Here is a 9,288-nt window from a genome sequence, read left to right as displayed (position 1 = left end):
ATCCTGCTGCTGTGTCTGTCTTCTGTCTCTCTCTCTCAAACACACACACACACACACACACACACACACACACACACACACACACACACACACACAGACACCCTCACAAGTCTTTTATCATCTTCTGTTCAGTAAAGGATCAGTCTGCTGATGTTTGGGCGGCTGCCACGAAACAGGCAGGTGTCACATTTAACTGGTGTTGAATTAAATATTTAAATTGTTCATATGGGATACTGGTGGCCTAGTGGTTAGTTTGCGCACCCCATGTACAGAGGCTTCAGTCCTCAAAGAGAGCAGGCTGAGTTCAAATATATCTATCTTCTATCCACTATCATTCCTCTCTAGTAAAGGTATAAAAATTCAAAAATAAAAATCTTCAAAACATTTTTTTATATGTGTGCTTTGGTCGTTTATAATCTGTTCACTCAAACTGTGCTGATACACTCATGGTAACCTATGATGGTGCAACATATGCCTACAATAATGGGACTAACCCCCCTTTATGCAACAACAGTTAAACAGTGACACTGTCAGCATCTCGTAAATTCAGAAAAACAGAAACAAAACTTTTCATGTGAATGCAATCTGCTTCTGCACTAAAGCAACCACAGTGTAATGACCAAAATATTCCAGTCAGGAGAAAAGAAGCTGCAAATTGAGATATGAAGCATATTTAAAAATAAAATAAAATGCAAAAACAAGGCCTGTAGGGAGCGCTTTGCGGAAATGTTTTATTTTTGACCATAGAGAGAGAGAGACAGTCCTTATTTGAGTGTTTCTGTTGGTCGGACTCCTTTATCTATGGTGCAAAGAAAAACACTCTGCAACCTGACAAAAACAGGAAAAGAAAAGCACAACTTGAGTTTATGATGTTAGAGAAACTGCGCCATGTTTCATAGTTTAAGTTATCAGGTATAGTAGATGGCTCGCTTTGCAAAAGTTAGAGTGGCTGTTATGTTACTGGTTACTGACTCTTCAATAACCAGTGAAGCCAAAAGATGGTGGTTGCTATATTTGAAATTCTGACTCTACCTGACTTAAAATCAATCTAGAAACAAAGAGGTGGCACTGAGGCAGGATTACAGCCTCCTGATGAACAGCTACAACACACCCACCTGTCAGTCAACACAGCCACGCCCATATTTATGCAAATGTATGAACAACTTTAAGACTATATAATAATACATTTCATTTGTTGTCTGGGATTGTATGTTTTTGTTTGACTTTGCATCATTTGTGTGGTTGTTGTGTTTATTTGAGCTTTTTGCAGCTTTTTTTAAAGTGCATATCTTTTTCTTGACTTTTATATGATATACTAAATGTTTAAACCGTCTTTCTTTAAATACGTTTGGGGCCTTTGCAGCAACAGAAATAAGTTAGCTGTCAGATAAACACAGTAAACTTCAAACTGACATATATAAAATTATTATGCTCAGAACTGGATCAATAGTGCAGCCTTTTTTTAGTATGATGAAGACAAAGAGCACTCAGTGTGAGTTTCTGCTTATGTGTGATTGATCATGAATATTTCCCTGTAAGCACGAACACGGGAAGTAAAGGTGCTGAGGATGATGCAGAACCCTTTTGAAATCATACACAATTAATGTTATTAGCTTATAATAATGTTTAAAATTATATTTACTTCTTTTTACGATATATTTGGATAAAGTTCATCAATAGGAGGATTTTCTGTAGTACTCTATGAATTGTTTAGCTCACTGTTGAGGGATACAACTCACAGCTGTGTGCACACATCGTGCATCTGGTCATGGTAAATGGACTTGAGCTCACGGGGAGGGCTAGGTCTTGGGGAACCGCTAATGCTACCTTTGACCAGTTTGTTTCGGACATGACATCTGTTTTTGACCACCCTGTTACCAGCTGTGACTCTAGCAACCAGCTACTTAGCCTACGTCAGGGCTCCCTTAGTGCAGCTAATTACTCCGTGGAATTTTGGACGCTAGCCGCTGAGTTAGGGTGGGATGACAGAGCACTGCAAAGCATTTTTTTTAAAGGGTTGAATGAAGCTGTAAAGGACTGTTTAGTGGGGAGAGCCGAAACTAAAGACCTGCAGGATCCCAGAGTCCCTAAACTCAGGTATTATCCAGTGTTTCCCCTAGGTTTACAACTTTGGGGGGGGTGGGGGACACATACACCGACACAAACACTTGAAGGACTTTTGGTGTTCATGCGTTACTTTTAATGACAGCTGTCCTGTTCTATCGGAAAGGTATCCTAAATGACTCTATCCACTATCCTATCTCTACAATAAAGGCACAAAAAGCCCCCAAAAAATCTAAAAATATATATATATATATATATATATATATATTTTTTTTTTTTTTTTTTTTTTTTTTACTTGAACTGGGGCGGGGGGGGGGGGGGGGGACACTGGTTATCCCACCATCTTCTTCTCCTCTGGGTGCGGGATTTTTCTTTGTGGATAAAATGGATAAGACCCTGACACCCTGCATAGATTTCTGTGGCTTAAACAACATTACAATCAAGAATCCTCTGCCGCTCATTAACTCTGCTTTTGAACCCCTGCATGGAGCCACTATCTTCACTAAGTTGGACCTGCGCAATGCCTATCACTTGGTGCGCATAAAGGAAGGCGATCAATGGAAGACCGCCTTCAACACTGCTTTAGGCCACTTTGAGTATCTAGTCATGCCGTTTGGCCTAACCAACGCCCCTGCTGTGTTCCAAGCAGTCTATCTAGACGACATTTTGATTTTCTCCCAAAACCTAGAGGAGCATGTGGTACATGTGCGGCAGGTTCTTCAGAGGTTGTGGGAGAATAAACTGTATGTGAAGGGGGAGAAGTGTGAGTTTCACGTTGCTTCTGTCTCCTTCCTGGGGTACATTCTGGAGAGTGGGCAGGTGAGGACGGATCCTGCAAAGGTCCAAGCTGTCACGGAGTGGCCTAAACCCACCTCAAGGAAACAGCTCCAGAGGTTCCTGGGGTTTACAAATTTCTACCATCATTTTGTGAGGAATTACAGTCAGGTAGTAGCCCGTTCACTAAGCTTACTTCACTGTCTGTTCCTTTTGTCTGGTCTCCTGCAGCAGAAGAGGCATTTGGGGAACTCAAGAGGTGGTTCTCCACAGCTCCCATCCTGGTACAGCCTGATCCCTCTCGTCAGTTCGTTGTGGAGGTGGACGCCTCAGATATTGGTGTGGGAGCTGTTCTGTCACAAAGAGCTGCAGGTGATGACAAATTACACCCCTGTGCTTTCTTTTCTAAGAAACTATCACCGGCAGAGAGGAATTATGATGTCGGCAACAGGGAGTTGCTGGCCGTCAAACTGGCCCTGGAGGAGTGGAGACATTGGCTGGAGGGAGCTACGACACCTTTCATGGTATGGACTGACCACAAAAATCTTGCTTACATTCAAAGTGCAAAACGACTCAACTCTCGCCAAGCCCTGTGGGCTTTGTTTTTTGGCCGGTTTAAGTTTACCCTTACTTAACGGCCAGGGAGTAAGAATATAAAGCCTGATGCTCTCTCCAGACAATTCCAGGATGACATTGATAGACCTGCAGTCCCAGACACTATCCTTCCTTCGTCGTGCCTGGTGGGCTCGTTAACCTGGGATATTGAATCCCTGGTTAGGACCGCCCTCACCACTAACCCTGATCCCGGTGGTGGGCCCCCAGATCGTTTGTTTGTACCTGTTTCTGTCCGTCCTCAGGTACTTCAGTGGTGTCACACATCACGGTTTGCCTGCCATCCGGGAACCTTTCGCACCCTGACCTTGCTCCAACGTCACTTCTGGTGGCCCACCATGACGGCAGACACCCGTGAGTATATCAAGGCCTGTACGGTCTGTGCCCGAGGAAAAGCTTCTCATCGCCCGCCAGCTGGCCTCCTCCGTCCTCTCCCAGTGCCTGGCCCCCTGGTCTCCCACATAGCTTTGGATTTTGTGACGGGACTACCGCCTTCCCAAGATAAACACACGATATTAACAATTGTGGATCGTTTTTCCAAGGCAGTGCACTTCGTGGCCCTTCCTAAACTGCCCTCTGCTGCTGAAACTGCGGACCTGTTGGTGAACCATGTTTTCCACATCCATGGCATCCCCTTGGATATTGTGTCGGACAGAGGTCCCCAGTTCACATCTCACGTCTGGAGGGAGTTTTGTCGGGCACTGGGAGCTACTGTAAACCTGTCATTGGGTCACTGCCCCCAGACCAACGGCCAAACTGAGAGGGCTAATCAGGATTTGGAGGTGGCGCTGAGGTGTGTCTGTGCCCATAACCCAGCCTCTTGGAACACACAGCTCACCTGGATGGAATATTCCCACAACTCATTGACCTCTGCGGCAACAGGTATGACACCATTCGAAGCATCATTGGGTTATTTACCACCTCTCTTCCCAGTCCAGGAGGTCGATATCGCTGTACTTTCGGTTCAGCACAACCTGCACAGGATCTGCAGAGTCTGGAGAGAGACCAGAGCTGCGCTCCTGCGCACCCATGAACAGAATCAGAGGTTGGCTGACCGGCGACGGATACATGCTCCTGTGTATAGACCGGGTCAAAAGGTTTGGCTAAATTCCAAAGACATTTCCCTCAGTGTGGCTTCCAAGAAACTCGCTCCCCAGTTTATTGGGCCTTTTGAAGTGGAGACTGTTATTAATCCTTCTGCTGTTCGCCTCAGGCTCCCTCAATCTCTCAGGATTCATCCAACCTTCCACGTCTCTCAATTGAAGCCAGTTTCTACAAGCACTCTATGCCCTCCTTCCGTCACCCCACCACCCCCCGTGGTCGTTGGGTGGTACTGTCATGATTCACATCATGGCAGCCCTCCCTTCTCCTTTTGTTGTGCTGTTTGTCATTCCCTGTCTGTTTAATCCTCATGTGTCTCTCCCCTGTCTGTGTCTGTGTGAGTGTGGTGGGCGGGGTTCATGTTCCCAGGCGGTGCCAGGTGCAGCTCGTTGGTCATCAGGGTCTGCCTCACCTCGCCGCCAGATTGTTTCACCAGCTCGTGTGGTATCGTACTATCTTGGCTCCTCTGTGATTACAGGTCCTCGTTGTTATAGCTTGTGTAGCTAACCCCTTTTTTCTTCTCTGCCTTGCCCCAGATCGCCTTTCGTGTTTTTCTTCACCTCACCGTACTATTTTGTACTAGCCGTAACAGAGCTTGTCTTCTGAATACTCAAAGTGCTTTTACTCAGCAGGTCACACTGACCCATTCACACACTGATAGCAGTGGTTGCTATGTAGTGACACCATGAGAGGTAACTAATCACATTCATACAATATGTTGCTACAGGAGCTGGGGATCGAACCCTAGACCTTGACGATGACTCTACCAACTGAGCCACAGCCGCTCATCATGCTGTGAGACAGAGCAGCATAAAAAAAAGTGTTTCTCTAAATTTGGAGCTGAGTTTAGCTTTAGACCAAGCTCTCCATCATGCACGCTCATCTCTTAAACACACGTAAAACCATGCACTCTTACGACTAAAACTTAAATTTTTATGATCCTAAAACATAACCAGTGCCACCAACCATTAAGCCATGATGTATATAAAATCCTAAAATTAAGAAATTAATTAATAAAAGATGAATTTGCGCAGCAGAAAGCATGTTGTCATCATATAAAATGACATCTCCCAGCACACTATGTGGGTGTCCCTGCCTGTTAGCAGTGTTGCTCATTCATTTATTTTGTTCACATGGGAATCAGATTCATCAGGAAAGATAAAACCGTGTTGACATTGTGCAGTTGCATGTGAGGCTGGAACATCCAGGGGGGATGTTTGGAGTGATGCCTGAGTGTTGATTGGTATCAACGCTGTAAACATCACAGAAGCAGCCACTCAGCGTTAGCCTCAACAAAGAAAGCTCATTTCCCCATCGCCCTATCAGAGAGCCCACCTCGTACATCTGGACTTTATCCATCTGGCCATCATCTGCTCACTTTACTGACGTCAAAATGCTTTTATCAGATCGAATTGTCACACTCTGCATGGCCAAGTTGACATTTTGCAGAGGAATGCTTTCCCTTCAGCTCGGGAAGAAATGGTTTCCTTCCTTCCTTCTTTGCTTCCTTTCTCATCAGTCCTGAACGAGCCTCATGCATGTTTGACTTTATGCAGACCATGCTGGGTCTCTATGTTTCTACTTCTTCAGAATTCAATTAAATTAAACACTGATATGGAAGAACAAGGATTCTTGTTCAGTAAATCAATTAAGCTCTATTATATATCTCAAGCAACACTAAAAATAATTAAACCTCTAACATTTTGCATTAGTTCCCATTCGTAAAGTGTTTATTCATTCTTTGTCATAGTTTGCAGCTAAAAAGAATTCTAGTTTATTCTAGTCATTGTCCTCTATAAGTAAAAATAGAATAGATTGTTATGTTCTTTGTTTGCTTCTTTGTGGCAACACTTTAAATAGAACAGCAGATCTTCCAAACACAGAGAGACTGTAAAAGATACAACAGCAGAACAATGTGGATTATTGTTATGATAAAATTAACAAGTTAATAAAACTGAGACGTCTATGACGGACAGCTGTGGCTCACAGTTGTTAGAGTCTGTCTGTCTCAACCGGGAGGTTGGGGGTTCGATCCCCAGCTCCTGCAGCAATATGTCCGATGTTTCTTTGGGCAAGACACTTAACCCCAAGTTTCTCCCACTGCTTCTTCGGTGGCATATGAATGTGTGTGAATGGGATTAGTTGCTTGATGGTGACTTTACATAGCAGCCTGTGCCATAAGGCTGTTAGGTGTGACATGCTGTGTAGAAGCATTTTGAGTAGTCAGAAGACTAGAAAAGCACCAAACAAGCTGAAGACCATTTACCATTTAAGTATACCAAGCTCAGTTGCCAGCAATGTATTTTAACTGGTTTTATTTTATTTTTTAAACTTAAGACAGTTGTTGTTTAAAGGGATTCACTAACCGACGAGGAGACAAGCCCAAGTTGTGCTTCCAGAGAATTTATTCAGAGAAAGAAAATGCAGAAAGGAGATTGTTGATTGATGTTTACTAATGTTATCTAGAGCACCATGAAAAAGGGATCTGATTGGTTAGTTGGCGGAGATTATGCAGGTTGAGCTCTTAACCTGCTCCAGAGCGAGCAAGGTGTTCACTTCAAGCATGAGTTACCATGGCAATCTACCCCCTTAAAAAGTGAACCACCTTCATAGTACTGAAAAACAAGAGTTAATCCTGAAGTTACCTCACTAACGGGAGATCCTGCTTTACAGGCCCCTGGGTAGAGCTGATCTGTTCCTCAGGCTGTTTTATTAGATTAAAGTGTTTTTGTCAGGAAGCACGAAGAGGACATGCATCCATAGTGTTGTAGTACGGTCTTGATCTCAATCCCCTCTTTAGGACTAAACATGTGATCATTTTTTTTCATGAGAGCTGTGATGGATCACACGTTTAAGTGCAAAGTAGTCACTGTTAATGTCACTTCACAGATAACCTGTCAAACACTATTCAATCTGATCAACTTTGATACAGGTTGTAGCTGAGGCTGGTGCAGATATGAAGTGAGACAATGAGCACCTGGTTTCCATAGCAACAAACACACTGGAGCTGGCTGACTGAGCTCTGTTTTCCGCTCAGGTGGGGGTCCACTGAAAGTCTGTGATGGTGGGATCAGCCTCTTGGAGAGCTTCCAGTCACTTGTTTTAAAACAGTCACATTGTTTTAGAAAAAAAAAAAACATTTATATTTTAGAATAACGTTTGAGTTTTTTGTTGTTTTTTTCTTGGCTCTGTTGAAGCAGCTCAGGATGAAGATGCTGCAACTGTGTTTTGTATTTCTGTCGATATCTTTAGGGCCTGCATTCAAACCTCTTCCAATTCAGTCAAGTTATTGTGGTTAAAAGGAAAACTCTGCTGCAGAATCCCACTTTTCTTTTTCACTGTTCAGACTTCTAGACCTGTGAATAAGTTAGGCATTGTAATACTTAAAACTACAAAATCTTTTCTCCTGCTGTTGCAACAATAAAGTATTATCTTATATTATCATTATGAGACTCTCAGAGAATCTGTTCTGAATTTTCAGCATCATGGACTTCAGGTAATTAAGAGAGAAATTAAGAGACTGAAATGTCCACTAACTAGAGAGTTATTATTTAGCCCTTATGATGTGTTTCCTACAGTTAACCCTAGTAGTTATCAGCCTAAACAAAACCAAACAGACCGTTTCTAAGACAACAACCAGCGAGGAAAGATGGAAACAGACTCTCAACAGAAACTTTGCGCCTGTAGAGAAAACCAAATGGGGGGCATATCTTTCACTAGATATCCTACAAAAACTGTTTCATGGAGAAACACTGAGAATAAGATAACATACCACAAATACTTTCCTCTCAGTATCTGGCAGACAAGAGACTTTTTTAAACGAGAAATCTCATCAACATCATCACCCCCGACCAGCTGAGCCCTGCTGAGCGATATTTGACCACACTCCTCTCCAAAGATACATGGGGATCAGCTTGTTTCTGAGCAGCATGGATCTACAATAATGTAACGACAAGCACATTTCTATTAAAATTCTGAATATGGTTTCTTCGGCTGTACGGCTTGTGCAATAGTCTCAAGGTGTTCTTATATTTTCTCTTATTTAATGTTCTATGCAGGTCCGTGCAATATGGGTATTGTGCAATATATGTAGTTGTGTTATTTGGTTTGCATGTGTTTTTGTGTACAAGTGGAGTTTTGTTTGTTTTTATTGATTTTATTTTTTGATTCAACTGTAGAGGAACGTGATCAGTACTTAAAGTCCAAGAAACATTTCCAGATAAGTGTATTATATTTGCAACATTCGTTCGTGATGAATAAATCTTATATATTTATTCTGACAAAGAACATCTGAGTGAATAGACTCCTCTGCAGCTCTTTATTACAATTGAAAATACTTATTGTGTTTATTAAAATAAGTTTGGTCACAGCTTAGGTGAGCCAAATCTGCAAACTCTACAGCAAAACTTATTGTGTTCTTTTCTGTGTAAATACCAAATACATTTTACAATCGTAAATGGCCTTCAGCTTATATATCACTTTTCTAGTCTTCTGACTACTTAAATCACGTTTACACCGCAGGTCACACCTATACATTCACACACTGATGGTAGAGGCTGCTATGTAAAGTGACCATCAGAAGTAACTAATCCCATTCACAAGCGGGCAACCAAGCAGCAAGAGCAACTTGGGTTCAGTGTCTTGCCCAAGGAAACATCGGACATGTAGACGCAGGATCGAACCCCTGACTATCCGTTTGAGAGAGGACCGACTCTCCCACTGAACCACAGTCGCCCC

This window comes from Labrus mixtus, chromosome 5, assembly GCF_963584025.1.
Source record: "Labrus mixtus chromosome 5, fLabMix1.1, whole genome shotgun sequence".
Classification (NCBI taxonomy): domain Eukaryota; kingdom Metazoa; phylum Chordata; class Actinopteri; order Labriformes; family Labridae; genus Labrus; species Labrus mixtus.
This window is presented reverse-complemented; position numbering follows the sequence as displayed.